Source organism: Mustela nivalis (genome assembly GCF_964662115.1).
Source record: "Mustela nivalis genome assembly, chromosome: 5".
NCBI lineage: Eukaryota > Metazoa > Chordata > Mammalia > Carnivora > Mustelidae > Mustela > Mustela nivalis.
In genome coordinates, this window is record NC_139024.1 from 38637503 (window position 1) to 38663208 (window position 25706).

Genomic DNA, 25706 nt, shown 5'->3' on the forward strand with positions numbered 1-25706 from the left:
GACATCCCTCACAAGTTAAAAAAAAAAAAATCACAAGCCTCACTTCCTGGATAAATGGAAGAACCACACCAAATTAAAACCAAATTAATGTAGATATGGAAAATGGAGAATGACAAGCTGTCTCTCTGTAAGGCTGATTAGTTTTCTCTTTTGAATATTATTGGTGAGACTCACATTTCTGTAAAAGGAGAGAGAATAAATGCAATTGTCTAAAATAAGAAAGAAAAAAATCACTGCTCTATTTAATGAGCTTTGAAAAATGACATAAAAATCCTTTTATTTGCATCCTTTCAAAAAAAAAGCTTAGTTATTTTATTATTCTGGCAAAATTATTTGGAATAAAGAAACACAATTGATATCTATTTCTATAAATAAACACATAAAACAGCATGCTGACTAAAGAGTCTATCTTATTTTATGGCTTTCTTCAATCTTTACATAGCTATTGTGCTAATTATAAAAATATTTCCACATTCTAAGAAATTATTTTGTCATTACCTGGTACAATAGAAAGTCAAATATAATATCTAACTTAAGCTCAATTTTAGAAAAGAGAAAAACAATGCCATTTGAGCTTGAATACATGCTTTGCAAACCAACTGTAATATTAATCAGCCATTCTATGAAAGTTCATATGCACTGCCGAAACATATATCTCGTTTTTGAAAAAAAAAAAAATGAATTCCTTGTTCTCAATGAATAAGGAATTTGAAATATAGAGTTATTTTGTAAAAGTAAAGGAAAGAAGGAAAAGATGGCAAGCAGAGTAATTGTAATGTATGTTATATTCTCTGAGTTCCTAAGAGCTGAAGTATGTTATCCAATGGCTCTATAAAAGTGATTGAATACCAAAGTACTATTTGAAAATAGTCTATTTTTAATATTATTTGGTAAGGGGGTAACTGGATGACTCAGTCATTAAGCATTTGCCTTCAGCTCAGGTCGTGGTCCCAGGGTCCTGGGATCAAGTTCTGCATCAGGCCCCCTGCTCAGAGGGGAGCCTGCTTGTGTTCCCTCTCTGTCAAATAAATGAATAAATAAAATCTTTAAAAAATACATTATTTGGAAAGAATCATAATGATTGTGTCAGTCTGAGCTATATTTTCTATTGTGGAATAAATTTGACTTGGACATTGAATAAGTTTAAGGGGTGCCAGTATTACTTTGATACATTTTTGTATTGTAATATAATTGCCTATATAGCAATATTTATCACATTACATAACTATAGTACAATATTATTATCTGTATTCATTATACTGTGCATTAGATCTCCACGACTTATTCACTACTTGTTACAAGTTTATGCCCTTAAAAACCAGCACTCTTATCCCTGCCCCAGCCCCTGGTAACCAGCATTTTATTCTTAAAAAAAAAAAAAACAAAACAAAACAGGTTTAACTTTCTAAAATTTCACATATAAGTGATATCATACAATACTTGTCTTTCTTTGTCATTCTTAGCTCATTTAGAAAAATGTATTCAAGGTCCATGTTTCACAAATGGAAGGATATTCTCCTTTCTCATGGCTGAATAATATCCCATTGTGTATACGTACCACATCTTTTTTATCCATTCAGCTGCTGATGGGCTCTTAGCTTGTTTTCATATCTTAGAAATTGTGAATAATGCTGTAATAAATATGGGAGTGCAGATATCTCATCAAAATCCTGTATTCATTTCCTTTTTGTACATACCTGGCAGTGGAATTGCTAGATTGTATAGCAAACCCATTTGTAAAGTTTTTGTTCATTTCTATTTTCATACTATGGTGGTCCAAGAATATAGTTGATATGATTTCAAACTTTTTAAATTTGCCAAGATTTGTTTTGGAACTTATCATAAGCTCTGTCCTAGAAAATGCTCCATATGCACTTGAGAAGAATGTATATTCTGCTGCTGTTGGGTGGAATGTTCTATATATGTCTATTAAGTCCATTTGTTCTACAGTGTGGTTCAATTCCAATATTTCCTCATTGATTTTCTGCCTGAATGACCTATCCATTGCTGATAGTGGATCACTGAAGTCATTCCCTGCAATTTTGTATCTCTGCTTCAGATTTTTTGTGATTACCATGATATTTACATAAAACCTCTCATAGATAAAATAGTACCTTTTCCGTTGTTAAGAATTTATCTTCATTTGCCTATCAAGTTTGCCTTCTTTTACTCTTCTTTTATATTTTTGATATCACAAATTATTTCTTTTTATGCTTTAAGTTTATAACAAGTTATTTTTAATGCTCTTTTCTTTTAACCTTTATACTATAGTGAAGGTTATAGTTAAGAGTATAATATACTATTCTAATAAATAGTTACAGTATTATAATTCTGATTATTTATCACCTTACTCAGAGTTCTGTGTACTTCTATCCTTTTGTTTCAACTTAAAGAACTTCTTTCAACATGTCTTATAAGGCAAGCCCAGCAGTGGTGAATTCCCTCGGCTTTTCTTTATCTAGGAAAGAATTTACTTCTCCTTCATATCTGAGGGATAACTTTTGCAGATACAGTATTCTTGGTTGGCAGTTTTTACCTTTCACTATTTAGAATATACCATTCTACTGTCTCCTAACCTGTAACATTTCTGCTCAGAAATCTATAAATGCCTAATGGGGGTAACTTTGTAGGTTATTGTTTTGCTTGTTTGTTTGTTTCCAGTCTTTAAATTTTTTTCTTCATCACTACTTTTGACAGTTTTAATATAATGTGTCTTAGAGAAGTTCTTTTGTGTTGAGATAATAAAGTGTTTCTATTATCTTCATGGATTGTACATCCAGTTTCCTCCCAGATTTGGGAAGTTATCAGATATTATTTCTTTAAATATACTCTTTGCTCCCTTCTCCCTCTCTTCTTCCAGGATAAATTTTTATTCTTGTATAAGCTTTTCTTTTCTTTTTTTTAAGATTTTATTTATTTATTTCACAGAGAAAGATCACAAGTAGGCAGAGAGGCAGGCAGAGAGAGAAAGGGGAAAGCAGGCTCCCCACTGAGCAGAGAGCCCAATGTGGGGCTCAATCCCAGGACCCTGAGATCATGACCTGAGCTGAAGGCAGAGGCATAACCCACTGAGCCACCCAGGTGCCCCTTGTATAAGCTTTTCTAATGGAACCAAATATCTGTCATAAAGTTTCGCCAGTTTTTGAAGTCTTAGCTCTCTCTCTTCCATATGACCTGCTTCATTTCAAATACCCGCTTCATCTCCTTTATCAAGTTCTTCAGCTCCAGAATTTCTGTTTGGCTCTCTCTCTTTTTTTTTTTTTTTTTTTTTTTTTTATAATTTCAATCTTTTTAATAAGTACTCACATTCATTAATTTTATTCCCTAATTTCAATCTTTTTAATAAGTACTCACATTCATTAATTTTATTCCCAAGATCACTGTATTGCCTTGCTGAGTTTCTTACAGCTCACTGAATTTCTTTGTAACACTTATTTGGCATTCTTTATCAGCTAGATTGTAATATTCCATGTCTTTGTGTTCAGTTGCTGGAAAAATTGTCATTTTCTTTTTGTGATACTGTATTATCATGATATTTCATGGTGTTTCATGAAAAGTTCCTCTACCACCACATTTGAAGTATTAAACACTTCTTATTTAGATGAGGCTTTGTTTAGTTTGATTTTAATAGTTCAGCAAGTGGATAGTTAGGAATTTTCCTTTTGTTTTCCAGAATGTTTCTCTATAGCACAAGTTTTGGTTTCTTTTACCTAAGTCTCTGTTAGGATCGAGAGCTGGGGGGTGGGGGGGGTGGGGGAGATGGCAGGAAGTTGTGTGTATTTAAAACTTGGGTCTTCAGATATGTCCACAGTCTGGTATGGAGATCCGCAAGTTGGGGTGAGGGTTTCCAGAGGCCCGTGGGCAGTAGTCTTGCCTCCTGGGCAAGCAGCAGGAGACACATTTCTTAAGTTCTTTTTGCCTACTTCCTTTTCCTTTTCCTCCCCCAGGTACTGTAGTTTCTCCTCAGAGAGAGGAACTGGTCTTTACATCTGCAACAGCTAGCCAGTCAGACCCCATTCACTACCTTCACTTCCCTTCATCTGCCAGAAAAGTCATGCAGGCTTGTTACCTGACCCACCCACGACCTTTTCTGCCATCATTGCCTCTGCCTCCTGCTCAACCACCACTTCCCTCACTCTGCCACCTCCTTAGCTGTCCAATCCAGATACTTTCAGATGTACAGATAGATGGATCTCTGGTGTGTTCTGGTACATTGTGCAGAAGTCCTTTTTTACCCCATAATGGATGTTTGATTAATTGTAAATCAAAGGGAAAAGTAAAAAGGAACAACTCATGCCACCATGATGCTGATATCATCTCTCCCCAGCACCCTGAGCTGTATTTTCTAACTTTGCCACCCAAACACACTATGGTAAGTACTACTATGTTCTTGACATAATGGCTACTAATTTTTTCATGTAAAAAATAATGATAAAAAGAGAGAGAAGATACAAAATCAGTGACTTTTTACTAATTCCGTATATATCCCTCTAAACCCATTTCAAAATAAAATTTGCGCCACTGTTGTTTTGTTTATTATTATAGGACAAATCACTCCAAAATGTAACGAACAATAAACACTTCTTTTCTCATTACTTCCATGGGTTGAAAAAAACAAAAGCAGCTTGGCTGGATGGTTCTGGTTTGGGATCTCTCGTGAAATTGCAGTGAAGCTGTTGGTTGGGATTGCAGCCATTCGAAGGCTTGATAAAGGCTGGAAGATCTCTTTCCGACCTCTGGCACAGGGATGTGGTCAGATGGACGGAATCCCTCATAGGCTACTTACTGCCTGGAGACCTTAATTGCCCACCTCATGGTCCTCCCCATAGACTTGCTTAAAGAGTCCTCCTTACATGACACCTGATTTTTCCCACCTCATGGTCCTTCCCATAGACTTGCTTAAGAGTTCTCCTTACATGACTCCTGAACTTTTCCAGAGTGAATGAACCAAGAGAGAGATCTACTCTAAGACAGTATCCACTGTCTCTTTCACCATATTCTGTTCATCAGAATAGAAGTAAATCACTAAATCCAACCCACTCGTAAGGGGAGGAGGTTAGGCTCCACATTTAAAAAGATATGTGGACACAGCTTCACTCCTCCACAGGTGTGCTCACGACAGGGTTCAGATGTCATGAAGATACATAACAAATTCAGATTTCATCCACTAGGAAGATTTGGGTTGATGCCCTCATATAAGTCATAATAGTATTTGAAAAACAAGAAATCAATATCACATGCACTTGTTATATAAAGCTTCCACTACATAAGATGCCTCATTCACTCATTTACTTATTCATTTGTTCATTTAAAAACATATGCCCAAGGACAAGCATGGGAATTCTTCTGCTTTTTGTCAGTTTGGATAGAAAAATAAATGTTAAATGTCCTTTATCCCCCAGGAAAAGATAACAAGGACTCATGCAAATTTGGGGAGAGTGGGTGTCATGATAAATTGTTTAAAAAGTTTTGGCTAGTGTCATGCATACAAAATACTGAAGGAAGACTAAAGATGGAAGACCAATTAAGAGGTAGCAAACTAATTTACATACCTGACAACAAGAATTAAAGCTTATAGTGGTGGTCATGTAAAAGATAAAGAAGAAATGGAGTTAAGGAAGATGATGAAGAAAGACAACAAAATTACCCCTCACTTAAGAGGGATTTACACTATTTCTCCCAATTGGTGCTTAAGAAGAATTTATATATCCATTTCACAACTAAAGGTCCTTCTTTAACAGATAATAAAAAGCATGCAGTCTTGTTTTCAAATCTATGTTTGAATACTCAGATGACTCATAGCCTCTAAGGGAAAATGCACAATCATACCAATGCTTATACAATCAGAGGGAGTGTGAAACAATACGGAAAGTGAGAAATTACTATGATGAGAACATTCCTGTTCTTTGTTATCTTATATGCTTAAATAAAATGTAATTTTTGGAAGAACTTTTCTGGAGAGACAGATGGTACCCAACCATTAGCCAGAGTTTTGTTGGAATTGTTATGGTAGTAGCAATATTGCTGAATATTTTCCAACATATTCCCTCATACATTTTGGAATAAATTGAATGATAAGATGGAAATATATAGAGACAGAATATGAAGGAGAGATGGCTTGGAACTTGACACACAGTTCCTCTCTTGGTCCCATCATTATCTTAAACATGTTGCTTAAAGTTTCTAAACCATGATTTCTTTATTTTTTGTTCTAAAAATTTCATTTATTTATTTGAGAGAGAAAGAGCAAACGAACAGGGAAAGAGGCAAAGGGAGTGGGAGAAGCCAGCTCATTGCTGAGCGGGGAGCCCAACAGGAGGCTGGATCCCAGGACCCCATGATCATGACCTGAGCTGAAGGCAGATACTTAATGGACTGAGCCACCAGGTGTCCCTAACCACAATTTCTTTAAAGTCAAACATTGAAATTCACTTAAAGACTAAGGAGCATTAAATAAAATAATGTATGCAATAGTAAGGGCAGTGTCTGACACTTAGTAAGCTCTAATAAAGCTTTAGGTTTATCATATACATAATATTATTAGGAATAATTGGATAATATGGAACTGAGGTGGACTGGGCAAGGAAACTATGAGAGTGTTCTCTGAAGCTAAGATGTTGGTAGTCCTGGTTTGATCTTCTAATTGTCTTTTGGGAGTCACGTCATGCATTCACTGAAATTGGAGCCATGTGACATGATAAAGGGTATTCTACTGTATTGGTATCCTGAAGTCTTTACAAAATTGCTAAAAGACACTATCCCAGTCTTGAGAGAGTGGTTTCATGTAGAAGAACCTTATTATTCAGCCCAGAACTATCACTTCAGGCTGGACGGCCTAAAAGCATTGGCGGGGGAGAGGAAGAAATGACCAGACACACAGATAATTTTGTCAGGGGAGGGAAGATTAATTGTATGGATCTTAACCCTTTGAAGGTCTTGAGTTTTAGATAAAAGATCTCAGAAAGCTTTAATCTCAGGAAGAATTTTGGACAAAGTCTTGTCGATATTAGAATCCTCATTTAAATGGCTTTAAGCTGGGGAGTCATATGGCCAGCAGGGGCCTGGTGCAGTATGACTGATACAGTTGGCTGAATATGAATATGTTTCCCTCAAAGTAAGGGAAACAGCTCAGCTCAGCTATAGTACTACCACAGGACACAGAAGATAAACCCAAAGGAGCAGAGCACTGTGTTTGGAGACTATGTTTCTGGAAACAATTAATATTATTAACAGAAATATATGAGTTCAAATGAGAAGGTGCTAGAGAGACTGTTTAAAAACAATGAATTTGATTATTAAAACATTGACTTTTTGGATAAACAGTGGATAATCAACCCTTAAAGTAGCCCTGAGTTTATCAGAAACTATCTTAGTAATTGATTCTAAGACATAAGGACTTTTACTAAGAAATATTTCTTCATATGGAATCTTTATTTTTTCATAAAATGCTTTACACATATTTCTTAGTTAAATGATAATAGATCATATTATAACAATCTTAAAGAATTAGCATTACTTCTTATTTTATAGTCAGAGGAAGGTAGATGTTTTTACCGTTGGATTGCATATGTTACTTTTAATTTTTTAAATGTCTTGTTGACAGCTGAATTGTCCTCAAGCACACAGTGCATTAGGTCAGAGTGTTAAACATAATTTTGAAAGGGCTTAGACAATATTCCTTTCTGACATGTTAAATGAATTAAAATAACCAAATGCACATTTTTTTCAGTGCCTAAAAAATAAAACCACAGAAACATTCACAGGATGGATAAAACTCATTATATATCTCTAATGAAAAGCATTTCCAATTACTTTTTTATCAGTTTTCGTGTTAACAAATAATTCTATTGGCACTTTCTGATATGTTGTATTTATAGAAAGTCAGTATGCTATAATCATTGAATTATTATAGATTTCTAAGCATAAAATTATTCCATTTTTCATTCCTGATGAATACTAAATTATTATAATAATACTCACTATTCCATTAATGTATTATTTTGAACGTGATTATCACTGAATAGCTATTAAAGAATCATTCTCACTGGGCGAATCAGACTTCAGACTTACTCATTTAACAAATTTTTCACAATTTTAAGCCATTTCCAGGATATTCAAATTGTTCTGTTCAAACACAACTGTATAATTCATAATTTTATAGTTAATTTTTAAGTCAAAAAATTCACTATTTTATAAAACAACATTAAAATATGATTTTTAAAATTTATATTAGTGAGAACAGATCAAAATTTAACATTAACAATTAAGTCATTTGCCATTTAGATAAATTTAACTATTGTTGTTTTCTGATCCCAGATGGGAAAATGAGGTTGTCAATGGCCCACCACAGAATATGGTAGCTCTGAACAATTTTGGGTCACTTTACATAAAAAGAATAGCAGCTGCCCTATACATATGTTAAGCCTTCTTTCTAACCAAAATAATGAGCATGTCTATCACGTAGAAGTTTCCACAAGCCCCTTTGTAATCTCTCAACCCTGCCCTTTAATGTGCCCTATCCTACCCCAGGCAAACACTGATGTGCTTTCTGAGAGATAAATTAGTTTTTCATTTTCTAAAATTTTATCTAAATGAAATCATACAGTATGCATTATTTGTCTATCTTCTTTAACTCACTATGATAATGTGGTTGTATATTGAGAGCTTCTTTATTTATATTGTTGAGTATTCTTCTATATAGATACACCACAGTTTCTGTAACATTAACCTTTTTAAGGATTTTTTTTCCAGTTTTGGATTATTACAAATATAGCTGCTTTGAACATTTGTGCGAAGTCTTTGTATGCATATATGTTTTCATTTCTTTTTGGTAAATACCTAGGAGTGCAATGTCTGAATCATATAAGTGTATGTGTAATATTTTTAAGAAACTCTGCCAAACTGTTTTCCAAAGTTGTGACTTTTCAAATATCAATCAAGAGTAAGTTTCCTGTCCTCACTAATGTTTCTTATGTTCAATGTTTCTAATTTTAGCCATTCTATTTTGTTGTAGTAGCATCTTAGTTAATTTACACTAATAAAACCAAAAGCATAGACTGAGTACCTTAAACAATAAATATTTAATAAATAAATAAATTTTTTTTTAAAAAAGGATGCCTGGGTGGCGTCTGCCTTCAGCTCAGGTCATGATCCCCGGGTCCAGGAGTTCATCATGGGGATCCTCCCTCAGCTGGGAGCCTGCTTCTCCCTCTGCCTATTGTTTCCACAGCTTGTAAGCACATGCTCGCTCTCTCTCTCGCTCACTCTCTCTGACATATAAAGAAATGAAATCTTAAAAATATTTATTTATTTACTTACTTACTTAAAATTTATTTATTTTAGAGAGAAATAGAAAGAAAGAGCATGTATTCATGGGGGGAAGGGGCCATTGGAGAGGAAGAAAGAAGCTTAAGCAGCTCTGTGCTGAGCATTGAGCCCAAATCCAGCTCATTATCATGACCCTGAAATCATGACCTGAGCAGAAACTAAGGGGTGCTTAACTGACTGTGCCACCCAGGCACCCCATTAAACAACAAATATTTATTTCCTCACAATTTTGGAGGCCGGAAAGTTACAATCTCAAAGAGTGGAACAGTTTGGTTCCTAGTGAAAATTCTCTTCCTGATTTGCAGATGGCCACCAACTTGCTGTATCTTCATAGAGCCACCAGAGAGATTATCTCTCTGGTGGCACTTCTTATAGGATCACTAATCCCATCTTGATGGCTTCACCCTCAGGACCTTATTACCTCCCAAATGTCCAGCCTCCAGATAGTATCACATTGAATATTTAAGTTTTCAACACATGAATTTGGGAGGCACACAGTCATTCAATAGCAAGTGGTATCACATTCTGGTTGTAATTGGTTACTTCCCTAATGTCTAATATATATTTTTAATATCTGTAATAATTTATATAGAGTGGGTATTATTTCTTCCTTACATGTTCGGTAGAATACACGGATAATGCCATAAAGGCCTAGAGTTGTCTTTGTGGGAAGGCTTCAAACCTTGGATTCAGTGTATTTAATAGATGAAAAGGCAATAATATACCTTACCTGTTTCTTGTTGAGAAAGCTTTGTTAGTATTGTCTTTCAAGGAATTTATCCACTTCATCCAAGTTATTTGAATTATCCCCCAAAATTATTCATAATATTCCTTTATTATCCTTATAAAAATCTGTTGATTTTATCATAAAATTATCTCTCATGTTTCTTGGGTAATTTGTTTCTTCTTCCATATTTTTTTTAAAGATTTTATTTATTTATTTGACAGAGAGAAATCACAAGTAGATGAAGAGGCAGGCAGAGAGAGAGAGAGAGAGGGAAGCAGGCTCCCTGCTGAGCAGAGAGCCCGATGTGGGACTCTATCTCATGGCCCCAAGATCATGACCTGAGCCGAAGGCAGTGGCTTAACCCACTGAGCCACCCAGGCGCCCTCTTCTTCCATCTTTATCTTCATCAGCCTGGATAGATGTTACCAATCTTAATTACTTTCTCAAAGATCTAGCTCTTGGTTTTATTGATTTATATCTTTTTATTTCCATTCTCTACTTACTGATTTTCACAGATCTTTATTATTCTCTTTCATCTATATTGGATTTAATTTGCTCTTTTTTTGTCCCCTAGACTCTTAAGGTATAAATGGAAATACTAATTTGAGGAAATCTTCAGATGACCATGCATAAATAATTTTTTTCTTACATAGAATTTTTAAAAATCTGATTGGGCATTACTTCAAAGTTAATATCTCTGACAGTAGTTTACATTCTATCTTTCCTTGCTAGAAGACTGGTAAGTAAAAAGGTATTTTAAAAAATAATTAAGTAATCAAGATGTAAAACTAGACTAATATTTCTTTAAGTAAATCTAAGTCATCCCCAAATGACCCACAAATAAGCAGAAAATTATCTCACCTTTTAATAATGATGAACCCAATATGCCCTATCCAGTAAACTTCTGAAGAAATAAATTTTGTCAACTCTAACTCAGAAGTGACAATCATAGGTCCCTGATTCTCTATCACAGATCATAACCACATAATCATTTCAAGCTCTGAAAAATTCAAGCAGTTGTAACAAAGTGTCTTTCTTGGCCATTGTTTCAGATTTATGGAATCACAAAACACTTAGTTTTCATGACATAACAATCCTCTTCATCTCGGCCCCCAAGACAGAATTTTTTCTAAATCCTAGAAAGTGATAGTTATCCATGGGATTTTAAATGTCCTTAATCCATCATCTTGTTTCTCATCCACTAATCAATCAAAATTTTATGGTTGTGTATCACTGAATGATAGATTATTTTACAATTTAGTGGTTTAAAATAACAATAAACATGTATCATATCACAGAGTTACTGTGGGTCAGGAATCCAGCAATAGCTTAGCTAGGCTCCAGTGTAGGGTCTCTGATGAGGCTGCAGTCAAAACTTTGGCCAACACTGCAATCATCTCAAGATTTGGCTGTTGTTAGGCAAGTACTCTTGTACATGCAGTGTTTTCCAAGTCACACTCAGATGCATAAAGAATGGGCCTTGGTCCTGAACACCCAAGAGATAAAGAGCCCATATACCCTATGTTGGGCTTATGACTTGGTGTGGGAAAATCTTTCCTGGTTTCATGTGTAATGAGTACTTTTTCATCTCTGCACAAAGCATGCTTCCACTGCAACATGAAGTCATGTTACTCTATCTTTTCTCTATGTAATTAAAGTATTGTTCAATCCAGTACTTGACTGAGTTGTATTTTCCTTGGTGACTCCAATACCAAGACTCAGCGGGCAGAAGGGTTTAGGGCCCTCCCCAGGAATTGGTAACTAGCACATGGCATTCTGTTGATAGCTTGTCTCACAGAATCCCTTTCTATGTTGGCTCAATCTCATGAAAGGAAAGTTGGTGCTGATACTGGTAGAAGATCCAGTTAGTTTTCATGTCTATATCTCCACAGGACTCCCTGAGTGTTCTCATAAGATGACAGCTTCCTTCAGAATAGTAATCTAAGAGGAAAAAAAAAAACCAAAAAAACAAAAAACACGTGAGAGCAAAGCATCTTTTATGGCCTAGCCTCAGGAGTCATATTCTCAGAATATGGATCTCAAGCTATTTTCACTTATTATCTAAGATTTTGGTTCTCTTTCCTGTTAATCTCTTGAGAGACTTGTTTATAATTTATTTCATTTCCACAGTATTGTAGTGGCTACAACATATCCACTCCATTAAATATGGAAGGGGACCACACAAAGGAAGACTAAAGGAATCCCAGGAGTGGGAATCACTGGGTCCATTTTTGAAGATTTTTACCATGCAATTAAATCATTAATATGGTTGGACATACTGAAAAAGCTATGCCAACTGTAATTTCAAAGTCGGTGCAAATAAGCTTTCTAAAAAAGTCCATCAGTCATTTCCTTTATCTGTTCATACCTAATGACTTTTCTTCTACTTCAGTTATTCCTGGCTAGGGCCACATCCTTGATCTTATCATTATTAGAAATGTTCTATCTCTGAATGTTTAAATTTCATGTATTCTATTTTCTAAACTTCCTATTCTGGCAGCTTAATACCTCAATATTTTATACAAATGTATGTTATTCAAACATTCCTGATAATCTTAATGTTTCCTTAGCTCACTTTTGCATTCTCCAAACCAACTATTTCAAGCCTTCTATGATAGTTTCAAATCTCTGGAGACCACCTCCTTCTTCTCACTCTCAGCAGATTATCTTGCTCATCCCTTAGCAAAGAAAAAGACCTATCATATGGATTTTTTTTTTCATTTTATTTTATTTTATTTCTTTTCAGTGTTCCAAAATTCATTGCTTATGCACCACAATTAATGCTCCACGCAATATGTGTCCTCCATAATATCTACCACCAGCCTCACCCAACCCCCACACCTACCTTCCCTCCAAAACCTGCAGTTTGTTTCCCAGAGTCCACAGTCTCTCATGGTTATATGGAAGTTCTTAACACCCTTAAAAAATTTACAAACTTACAGATTCTGATACTTTTTTTTCCCTTCCATTTTCCTTCTTGTTACAACAGGAAAGAACTTTTTCCCCTTTCCTGGACCTTGGATCTATCTACCTTCTGCCTTTGAAGGTATTTTGCTCTATCACTTATTTTATCTCTGTCACATATTATCATCCCCTTCCTCTTAACTATTGTCTTTTCAGATAAATGTGGTCAAATATCTTTCATATTTAAAAAAAGGGTGGAAAAAAAACCAAAATAAATAAATAAATAAATAAATAAGAAAAGGGTGGAAAGAAAGTAGTTTGAATTCTAGTGAGCTGTTAGAAAAAAAAATTAGCCATGCAGTTAAAGTGGTAGAGTCATAGACAGAAGGCCATTGGTCACGGAATTATGAGGACCTCAAACCTGTCTCATTTACCCCCAAACTTCATAGTCCCCTTTCTTTACTGACAGGCCTCTCGAAAGACTTGTACATACTCTCTACCTCCAGTTTTTCATAGTCTCTTCACTCTAACATTCTGCAATCTAGCTTACAGACCCTCATCACTACCCTGTAAATAGACGACCAACAAAAGAACAAGTGGGAGAAAAAAAGTGCGTGGAATTAGAAATACCATCATTATCATGGTTCTTCCGAAAGTCTCAACCTGTCATAATACTATACTATTTTCTTTTAAGAGAAAATGGACATAAATTCAGGCACATGTAGCTTTACTTACCTCTCTGTGTTCTAAAAACCTTCCAAGGAGGAGGAAACCTTCCACCAGCAAGGAAAGAAATCTTCCAACAAAAAGCCTAAGTAGGAAATGGGCATCCTTTTCTCCTTAGATGCCAATATCTGGGTGCAGATGCACTCTGGGTTCTTCTGTAGTATAGGTATAAACAAATTAAAAGATTCAAGCATAACATTAATTCCTCAGCAGAAGATATGCTTAAAAACAAAATATCACAATACTGTTGGAGGACCATAGAAAAAGGAAAAAAAAAATGTTTAAAAAAAATGCATTGGTTGACAAGAGGGTCATCATTTATTTCTCACATGCCAAACTTTGACTGTGAATGTACTGTGCTACAGGTGCTATGTACATTCTAGTAGGAGTTGGAAACTGGAGACATCTTGTGAGCAGTTATTTGTGGTTATGTCCTCTCACTGAAAAGCACTTCAGCAGAGAAACAAGAGCTCTTTTTCTTGCTCTTCAGGAAAGATCTGAATGTTCAAAAGCTTTAATATAACTACTGGTGCCAAACTAAGTGATAGTGGCAAACTCCTTTCCATTAAATTTGTATCTGTTTAAAAACCTTGGAAATACGTTAACATACATTCCTGTCCATAGAATGTAAAAATTACATGCATAAAAAATTTGTCATCTGCGTTTCCAAGACATTGTTCAGGGAATGCAAATGTGTCTCCAAAGACTGAGAAGCAAACAGCTTGTGTTGTACCAAGAGTGGGGACACTGCCACTTTCCTTACATTTATCAGAATTCTCAGATTTAATTTTTTAAAACATCCATTGAGTTAAATGCAACATCTTCAAAGGTAAAATATTTGAAGAGTCAAAATGTTATGGTACAAATCTACGGAAACTGCATGAGCAATTGCTAAAGCTGTAATTTCCTAGGGAAGTTAATCAAGAAGGAATTGTGTAGTGAACAAGGTATACTAACAATAAAGTACATCCAGACTTTTCACAATCAGGTGATTTAATCGTGGGAGAGCCTTTACTACTCTTTCCTTTTCCTTATTGAAGATCTATAACTGGATAGGTTTACAAACAACTTTCGATTACCCATTTTTTTTTAAAGATTTTATTTATTTATTTGACAGAGAGAGATCACAAGTAGGCAGAGAGGCAGACAGAGAGAGAGGGAAAAGCAGGCTCCCCGCCGAGCAGAGAGCCCGATGCGGGGCTCAGTCCCTGGACCCTGAGATCATGACCTGAGCCAAAGGCATAGGCTTTAACCCACTGAGCCACCCAGGTGCCCCTACCTATTTTTTTTTTTTTTTTAAAGATTTTATTTATTTGACAGAGAGAGATCACAAGTAGAAAGGCAGACAGAGAGAGGGAAGCAAGCTCCCTGCTGGGCAGAGAGTCATCTCTCCAAACAAACAGTTCTTTAAAAATTTCTCATGAAAATAAAGTGATTTGACCTTTATAATATCTTACATTTTTTTCTGCTAATGCTCTACTGAACATTATCCGGCGGGGGGGCGGGGGGCGGTGTGCGGGAGCATACAGATATGAGGAAACATAAAAAGAGAACAAGGAACATCTTGTCAAGAGAAATAAGAAGACCTTTAATGTTAACTATATTACATTCTTTTTAATTTGTCCCAGTTCAGTCATATTACTAACTCTGGTTTTGGCATCTTATCCAACTATATCACTAACAATAATTCTGGCCAGGGATAAACCAGTAGAAAAGACTTCAATGCCATTATTTTCTACAGATAACCAAATCTGTTTTCTATCAAATAAATTCCTTACTCTAGATTAATAGCTTGATTCATGCTTCCCTGGTAAAAACAAAAATAAGCGAGAGATAATTTAATCATCTCCTGATCAACAAATCTACCAGTCTATCTCAATTTGTCTCCATGCTTTATTTTCCTTCCTCCACAAGTGGGTGAATGGTCCCAACAACAAAGCCAACAACTGAGCTCACTTCTCCACTTGCGGCTGATGTCTCCCTTCTGGTCCATGCCCGCACTCTGAAATAGCATCATCAAGTTAATCTTCTCATTAAGAGACTTAGCATGTAAGCATGTTCTACTATCTCTTAAAAACAAAACAAAGCAAAACAATACAGACATTCCTTTGACCTCAGAGCCTTTTTAAACTATCTTTCCCTTTTTGAGCTCTCATTTATAGAAAAACGTTATTAAAAGAAAAAAAAAGATTTTTTATATCTGTTCTCTCTAATTCCTTAAGTTCCACTCGTTCATAATCTTCATCATCCAATATCTTACCTCCAACAAGCCACTGAAATTTTCTCACTGAATTTTTAAGCTTGAATGATTCTTTCTTAGTCCTCTTTTTTGAGCTCTTGGCAGCATTTAAAACGGCATTTAAAACAGACGCTCCCTGCTGCTTGAATCACTGTCTTTGCTTGGCCACTAGGACAACACACCCGCAGTTTTCCTCCTACCACAAAGATGACTTTCCTGCCTCCTTTTTGGGATCTTTCTGATCTGTCGAAACTCTAAACACGGATTCTATAAACCTCAATTGTGCATCTCTTTTCTTTCCTCATCACATTACCTCGTTCAGGCCTGCCTATATTTCTAGCTCTAAATTCTCTCCTCACCTCCACATTTACATTATCACATGGTCTGCTCAATAGCTGCATTTAATTGTTTATGAAACAGAAAATTAACCTGGGCCAAAGCAGAAATGCCCACCCCCCCTGCTTTCAACTCTCTCTTGTCTCAGTGTTCACATGTAGGCTAGCACCTGTAAGTCATCTTGACTCATCCCTTCCTCTCCACTCTGCATAAGCAAGTCTTTTAACTCTTCCACCTTCAAGATAGAGTGGGAATATGAACACTTCTCACTATTTTACCACAAAATCTGGGGTCATCCCACCATCATCCTCATCTGGATTTCTGTAATATCTAGCTAATTAATCTCCATCCTTCTTCTTTCTCCCTCTGTAGATGTTCTTCCAAGTAAGAACCAGTAAATTCTTCTGGAAATATAAATCAAATCATGCTACTCTTCTCCTCAAAGACTTTCAGCAATGCCACATCAGAATAAAATCCACTATCTAGAGCACCTGGGTGGCTCAGTAGGTTAAGCATCTGCCTTCAGCTCAGGTCATGATCCCAGGGTCCTGGGATTGAGTCCCACATCAGTCTCCCTGCTCTGCAGGGAATCTTCTTCTCCTTTTGTCCCTCTTCCCACTCATTCTCTCAATCTCCCTCTCTCAGATAAATCTTTAAAAAAAAAAAAATTCTATGTCTAAATTCTATAGTCTGTAAATTCTTCCTTCCTTTGATCTGTGCCTATCTTTTTTTTTTTTAAGATTTTATGTATCTATTATATGAGAGAGAGATATAAAGAGAGAGAATGAGAGAGAGAGAGGTCAGTGGGAGAAGAAGACTCCCTGTTAAGCAAGGAGCCTGATGTGGGACTCAATCCCAGGACTTCAGGATCATGACCTGAGCTAAAGGCAGTTGCTTAACCAACTGAGCCACCCAGGTGCCCTGTGCCTATCTTTCTATTACACCATGTTCTAGTCATACTGGTCTTCTTGCCTTTTTTTTTTTTTTTTAAACTCTTTTCAAACTCACTTCACTTGTTATTCTTATTGCCTGAAAAAAATCCACCCTCAAAATTTGAATCTTCCTACTTTTTAAAAGTAAGTCTCAGGTCAATTGTCACCTCCTCTGAGGGGTCTTCCCTTATCATGCTGTCTAAAAGAATCCACTTCTACTCTAAGCATGCTTATTTTAATAATAACTATTATATAAAATTATATAATATGTAGATGACTACTCTCTTCTTCCTGACATTCTCACTCCCATCACATTAAAATCCCACACACTTTTTTGATTCTGCTTTAAATATACTGCTTTCTCAGTCTCCAGTGCTACTTTTTAATCTTATTCAATCAATCTTTTAATTTTAACATCATCAGGATTCTGTATTTAGCCCATTTCTCTTTCTCTCATCAAATCTACTCCTGTTATTCTCATTTATTACTTTACTTAAATTACCTGTAATTTATACTTTTATCTATGTCTTTGTCTTCAGTTAAGATCTGTATGTAAAACTTCACTTCCATCTATTAATTTTTTTTTAATCTTGTCAATTTGGACATACACAAGCCCCTTAAACTCAACATATTCTGAACAAGTCATAATCTTATCTTTTTCTCCCTTTTCTAAACTTAGTCCTCATTCTGTTTCTCCTACCTTCCATTATGCCACTATCAAGTTCCAATGTACCCAAACCACAAAATTTGGAGGCAGTCTTCATTTCTCTCTTTTTCACACCTGTAAAGGTCAATAGTGGACACTTTCAAAACTTTCTATGGCTCCTTATTTCTATTTCTCATATATAAATTCAAGTTCTTGTCATTTCTTGTCCAGACAGTGATAAGAGCATATTCTTTTATGTACATTTACTGGTTGCTTACCCAGCAGCCGTTCTTTCTTCCCTTCTGGTTTTCTGTTTGTTTTTTATTTGTTTGCTTGTTTTAATACTATTCATAATTTCCTTTGGGAAGCCAGGTCTCCCCTAGTAAGTAACTGCTACTCAGTATTGTTGGGATCAACCTGCCTACCAGCTCTAGCCATTGGGTCTAATCAATGTAAACCAGCATGCATGATCTCATCCCTCGTGCTGTAGGGGTAACAAAGTTTTTAATTTGACAAGTTTGATTACATGCCAAGAAAATTATCTCTACATTTGTCTATTAGAACTTAAAACAAGTGAAAGAAAACTTTAAATGACAAATATTTTAGTTTACTTACCATCTACCTATTAATCCATGCATCCATCCATCCATCCAACCATCCATCCACCCATGTATCTACCTATCTGTTTTTGTTACAAATAACTTCTTTTTTCCTGGTAACTTTTATCTGTATTCCCGATTATACATTCTATATGTTTAAATTTGCATATATGTAATAGCTTCATGTACCATTTCTATGTCATTGTATTTTCCATGTCCAATGTATTCAGCAAATGAAATAATAAAATTGTAAGGAAAATGAATGAATTGAACACTTATTCATGTATTTGTACTCCCCTCCAATAATCTACATTATAATCTTTAAAATTGTTTTTAATAGTTACATTATTTATGTAAGCTTTCTTAGGGTACAATATATCAGGCTGACAAGTTCTGTGAACCTGAGAATTAAGAGCACATTCAGATACTGTTTTTTAAATAAGGGGCATTTTGTTGTGCAGGTGTTTCGGTAATTGGGAGACACTGGGAAAAAAATTCCCCTTTCAGTGGTGCTCAGATTCACACTTCCCACGGTAGAGTGGTGAGCAGCCTGGCGCTCACACATGGAGCCATAATGTGAAACATGTGGGAATAGTGCCTGATGCAGCCTCCCTTCGAGGTGTTTTTCCATCATCACCACCATTACTTTCCTCCCCTGACAACTGTCCCATCATTCTGTTCTCCACGGTCTATCCTAGAAGATAAGCATTCCTACCATTTCAGTTTTGTTATTTGAAATATGTGTCAAAAGTGTATATTCCATTACAAGAGTGTATGTTCTGTAAGTATAAACACATAGAAAAGAGTACATTCTGAAAAGTAGGAAATGTCTACATCTAATTTTGATAATAAAGAAATATATTTGCCTTTTGCTCTCGTAATGGTCATATACAGAAATTAAGAATAGAAATTTGATTCCAAGGGCTCTATAAAGACCTCTTTGACAACACACTTAAAAAATTTCCATCTCACAGCTATTTTCATTATTTAAAACATAAATTTAACCAATTTTTATATACCCAAAGTAGACTTTTTCTAAATGTTTTTGCTTGTTTCATCTCTTTCCCTAGACATTTTTGGTAATATGTCTGGGATCCTCTCTGCCAAGGGAAAGGAATGGGCTATGTGCTCAGAGACATGTTTGTTTGATTCTCAACTCTGTCACACTCACCCCTGCGAGCAACAGGGCAGATCATAGAATTTCTCTGGTCAATAATCTCTTCAAATAAAACACAACAATAATCATGTGTATTTTTTTTCAAGTCTATTATGCAGAGTACTGTTAAAAAAGTATATGAAAATTCCTAACCCTGCACCTGACAAGCAGTGGGTATTCCATACATGTTATCTGCTTTTCCATATTTCTTCTCCTTTATACACATTTTGAGCCACTTGGAGATTTAACAAGTTCTTTTAAAAATGTTTGCAGAGCATTATTTCTAGAAACTTAGCAAGCTCTTTGTCACACATCTTCTCTCTGTTCAAATCCCATAGTAAGATAGTATATATTTCCATGATGAGGTAAGAATAATAAATAGATAAAAGTAAAATTTCTGCTCAGCCCTCCTCCTAGATTTCTTACTGGATCCCTCTTGGACTAACTGTTGATTTTTTATTTTTTTTTTATTTTTTTTTCCTGCCTTACATCTTCCTTTCAGTCAGAAGTCTGAATATCTTCCTTGAGAAATACTACAAAGTATCTAGATATTATCTTTTTATTTTTGCTTTTTGTTTAAATCTTTTACAAATAATTTATAACCTAAGCCATTCTTATCCTTAAATCTAAATAGGAGATAATTTTACTAAAAGACTTAGAGATTTGGTTCTCCAACAAAGAGATGTACTGACCATGGAGCCTATTGTATGCCCCTGCCTAGCAGGGAACTAAATTTGCAGACCCACCCAAATGTATAGCCTCCAGTCCTGCTGACCAGGAAGCCTGTCCAGAGAATCTGGGCAGCTGCAGAGCCCATCCTATAGCCACATTCAGGAAGGGAGCCAAGTGAGCAGCACTATCAAAATGTTAAGTATAGCTTCTGTCCCCTCATAACCAGGAAACTGAGCAGTGACGGGACAGCCTCAGAATCCAGCTTACAGCACTGCTCAACTACAGAGCCTAGCCTCCAGCCTTGCCAGATTGTGGATAAAGCCTATGGCCTAGCCGGGGTGGATAGCACAGCCAGGGGCCTCACCCAGTGCAGAGCATTGCCTTGGGCCCCACCCAAGAGGGAGCTCAGCCAACCACCACATCCAACCATAGAGCCCAGTCTCTAACCTTCACTCAATTGAGGGATACAGCTGGCAGTTCCTCCCAACCAAAGATCCCACCCAGAGACATGGCCCAACAGCAGAGCACAGCCTACAGCCCTGCCCAATTTGGGAACACAGTCTGCATCTCCTCCTGTTCGCAGAACACAGACTGAGATCTTGTCTGACCAAGAAGCCCTGCCTGAAATGCTGCATGAACACCAAGCTAGCAGCACCATCTGGTCAGGGAACTCAGCTAACACCATACTCAACAGTGAAAAACTGAAAGCTTTCCTCTAATATCAGAAAAAAGACAAAGATGCTTTCTCTCAGCACTTCTATTTAACACAGTACTACCTAGAGAGAATTAAACAAGAAAAAAAAAAAAATAAAAGTCATTGGAAACAGAAAAGGAGAAGTAAAACTGCCTCTGTTTGCAGGTGACATGATTTTATGTATAAGAAATGATAAAGATTCAACCTAAAAGACTATTAATACTAATAAATCACTCAATAAACTTGGCAGGATTCAAAATCGACATACAAAAATCAATTGTGTTTCTACACACTAACAACAAATTATCTGAAAAGGGAATTAAGAAAACCATACCATTTACAATAGCTTCAAAAAGAATAAACTCAAAAAGTAAAAGGTTTGTATACTGAAAACTTTAAGACATTAATGAAAGTTATCAAAAAAACATAATAAATGGATAGATATTCCTTGTTCATGAATTGGAAGAATTAGTATTATTAAAATGTCCATACTACTCAAAGCCATCTATAGATTCCATGCAACTTCTACTAAGATTCCAATGGCATTTTTTATAGAAATAGAGAAAAATTCTAAAATTTGCATGAAACCAGAAAAGGCCCTGACTACCAAAGAAATCCTAGAATCATCAGAACAAAGCTAGAGGCACCACACTTCTTAATGTCAAACTATACTACAAAGCTATAGCAATCAAAACTGTGGTACCAGCTTAAAAACAGACACTAAGACCACTGGAAAAGAATCAAGAGTCCAGAAATAAACCCATGCATATATGGTCAACTAAGATATGGGAGCCAAGAATACTCAATGAAGAAAAGACAGTCTCTTTCAATAAATGGTGTTGAGAAACCTGGGTATTTTATATACAAAACAAGGAAACAGACAAGCAACAAAAACAGAAATAAATAAGTGGCACTACATCAAACTAAAAAGCTTCTGCACAACAAAATAAATGATCAGGAGAATTAAAATGCACCCTACAAAATGGGAGAAAATACTTGCTAACCACATATATGATAAGGGGTTAATATCCCAAAATGTAAGGAACCCATACAAGTCAATAGCAAATAAATAAACAATCCAAATAAAAATGGCCAAGGAACCTGAATAGACATTTTTCCAAAGAAGATAATCAAATGGACAATGGGTACCTGCAAAGATCCTCAGCATCACTAATCAACAAGGAAACAATGAGATGAGGTAACTTCATACCTGTTAGAAAACTATTATTAAAAATAAGAGAAATCGCATGTGTTGTTGAGATGTAGAGAAGAGGGAACACTTGCACACATTTGGCTAGAATATAAGTTGGTGCAGCCACTATAGAAAACACTATGGAGTTTCCTCAAAAAATTAAAAATTGAACTGTCATATGAATCAACAAATTCTACTTCTAGGTATATACCTGAAAGAAATGACATTGGTATCTGGAAGAGGGATCTGCACTACCATGTTCATTGGAGCATTATCTGTAACAGTCAAGACAATAGTCAAGACATAGAAGCAACACACACACATGCACACGCACACACGCACACAATGGAAGTTTATTCAGCCATAAAAAAGGAAGGAATTCCTGTTATTTGTGACAACATGAATGAAACTTGAGGGCATTATGCTAAGTAAAATAAATCAGATAGAGAAGGGGAAACACTGAATGGTCTCACATGTATGTGAAACCAAACCCCCCAGGAAAACAAAACAAAACAAAATCCTGAACTCATAGAAACAGAGTAAATTAGTGGTGGCCAGGGGAGGAGTGGAGGGAATGGGTGGAGCTAAAGGATACAAACCTACAGATGTTAGATAAATAAATCCTGGGAATGTAATGTACCGTATGGTGACTGTACTTAACAATACTCTATTATATATTTGCAAGTTACTAAGAGAATAAATCTTGAAAGTTCTCAACATATACAAAGAATATTGTAACTATGTAGGGTGATGGATGTGTTAACTAACCTTATTTCTGTATGTCACAAAACCCACACAAAGAAAACCATGATTTTCTACAGCTTAAACTTAGATGTTAGGTATCCTCTATGTCTCAGAAGAGCTGGACAAAAGTAAGAGAGTAAAAGAATAAAACTACCCCCTTTTGCCTGTAAATTGTTTGGAAATTATTATCTGAGGCCATAATGTAAGGCTTCTCTGTGACTAGAAGGGCATGAGCCTGAGAACAAATGTCAAGAGGTTTAGGATGGCAGAGTGAAAAAATAGAGAAAATGTGCATCCTCACTGATACAGTTCAATGATACCAATCAGTTAGTGAAATTAACTAACCTTAAAAACTCTCTCGAGGACTTACTATATAAGAGAAAGTAATAAGAGAAAACATATATATTGCTGATATAAATGCTGAGAATTATGCAGAAATATAAAGGATTGGAAAAGGATATACGCTCTATTTGTACCCAATCGACAATGAGCTTTGGAGACTTTTGAATTACCTATCAGCAAACGGTGAAGGCTTGGGTAATAGCCAATTACTGAGTGAAATCCCAAGCTATTAATTATATGCCAGAGAGGACATCCACTTACTGATTGATTACATTCTAGACTGGAAACTGTTCTCACCATTTTCCTTTTGGGTCTCCGCCACCATACTATTATCACTGCACCTGCATCTTTGTTGTCCCTTGCACAAATATTCCATGATACCGTCATCATTTTTAATCATTCTGTGATTATGGGAACATGCTGGATAATTTCCAAGGCCAGAGAGGAATGTGTTGTTTCCATTAGCCTTGTCTTGGTTAGTGCTTAAAGGCAAGATGGTGAACTCTGGACTATCCTACAGGATCCCTATCAAGCACTATTTACAAGAACTGCAAAATTCATTTATTAGGTACAGAATAAACCATTAACAAACAACTGGTCAATATGAGATTACTGAGTGAGAAAATTAAAATGCTTATGGTAATAAGCCAAGACCACCTTCAATTCATATTTACTGGCAGAATATGGGGGTTGGGTAAATAAAACATAGTGATGGTAATGGCTCTTCTTGTAACAATCTCTCTGCAACTGACAGTTATGCAGAAAATAGAGGTAGCAGAGTATTTTTCATTAGAAGTCGATAGACTCTGCAAGGCTGTCAAATGTTAACTAGCTTACCTTCTGCTCTTTGCAAAAAGGTTAATGGATACAGCACATTTTCCAATGTGACTCTGAAAAACAAAGAATTACAAATAGTACGTGGTGGTATTTGTTTTTCTTCTTTTTTAGCATATCCTACGTAAAATCAAGAGGTTGAATGTCACATCAAAGCTTTGGGCTATCAAAAATTTGTTAGTGATAGCTTGTGGGGGGTGGGGTAGGGTGATGCAGAGCCAGTTTGTTCACAAATATTGAACGAATTTATCTAGTTTGTTCACAAATATTTTATAAGTGTGTCTCATTTATACCAAAACATTATGACTGACCTATGTGTCCATATTAAAATAACATAGTTGACGAGCAGCTTTTAATCACTTCTGGTAAGAAAGAGCACATTATCAACTCTATCCCCCTCTTCTGCCGGGAAAGTGAAAGTTGAACTGTGTTTCAAACTGACCAGTCCCTTGATTTTCCTCATAATTTGGCTACATACATATGTATTCCTAAACATGATTAGGTTGAGTCTTGTGTATTCTGGGATATTTTATTCATGGACTCATACTGTATATACTCTTGCGTGCCTTGCTTTATTTACTCAGCATTCTGCTTTGGAGATTTATTCTGATGGATGTTTCACTCAGTTATTCTGTCTCTAGGAACTTGTTGCTAGACACATTGTTGCTTTAAACATTCTGGTGCCTGTTTCCCAGCACACTGGGGAGTTTCACTGGGGTGTGTCTGTAGGAAAGAAACTACTGGAGCGCAATAGTTGTGTGAATTCAAAGTTGCAACGACAAGGAATAAAAGCTTTGGAGCTGCGATCTCCAATCTTTTTTAAAATTTTGCCAGTCCAGTGAACGTAAGATGACCCATCCTGTCATTTTTATTTGCTTTGAATAACAGTAATTGAGTACATTTCTCACAAGTTTATTTCCCATCTTTGTTTCCTAGATCGGGGCTATTTTTACTGAAACATTTTGTCTTTGCGTTATTTGGGGTCATTCTTTACTTATTTCCAGACACAAACACATTGTTGGTTAACTGTGGGAAATGACCCCTGTATGGCCATGGTTTGTGTTTTCACTATTTTTATGGTGCATATTGATAAACAGATAATTTCAGTGCACTCAGATGTAGTAGTTTTTTCCGTTATGCTTTATGCACTTTTTGTATTTTTAATGAAATAATTGCCCATCTCAGTTTTATAAAGATTTGTCCTATATTTTCTCCTTAGGTTATTTTAGATTTCATCTTACACAATTGATTGTTTTCATATGTTTATGGATAAACAATTCCCTCTACCATTTCCTAAATAATATATTTTCCTCATTAAACTCTAATGCCACATTTGTAATAGATCAAGCTTCCATATTTATACGTGTCTGAGTTTCCTTTTTTGTTCTATTGGTCTATTTCTCTATCTCTGCTTCAATATTATTCTGATTTAAATATTGTTACTTTACAATGTGTCACCTGATAGAAAAATATCTCCAACCTTTTTTCTTCTTGAGAAGACTTTTAAATTTTATTTATTTATTTTTTTTTAAGACTCACAGAGTGGGGTTGGGCAGTGCAGACGGCAAGGGAGAATCTTAAGCAGTCTCCAGGCCCAGCACCAAGCCCGAGATCTGAGTTTTTATTGGCATTTTTG

At 35.7% G+C, this 25706-nt stretch overlaps 1 long non-coding RNA gene across 1 annotated transcript; it reads right to left on the reverse strand.

Moving 5' to 3' along the window:
* Positions 1-9383: 9383 nt before the first annotated feature.
* Positions 9384-16082, reverse strand: LOC309865482. The gene is made up of 3 exons (XR_014312129.1): positions 15945-16082; positions 13694-13839; positions 9384-11995 (listed from the first exon to the last, which is right to left on the reverse strand). It is a non-coding gene; the product is annotated as an uncharacterized lncRNA (long non-coding RNA).
* Between the last annotated feature and the right edge of the window lie 9624 nt (positions 16083-25706).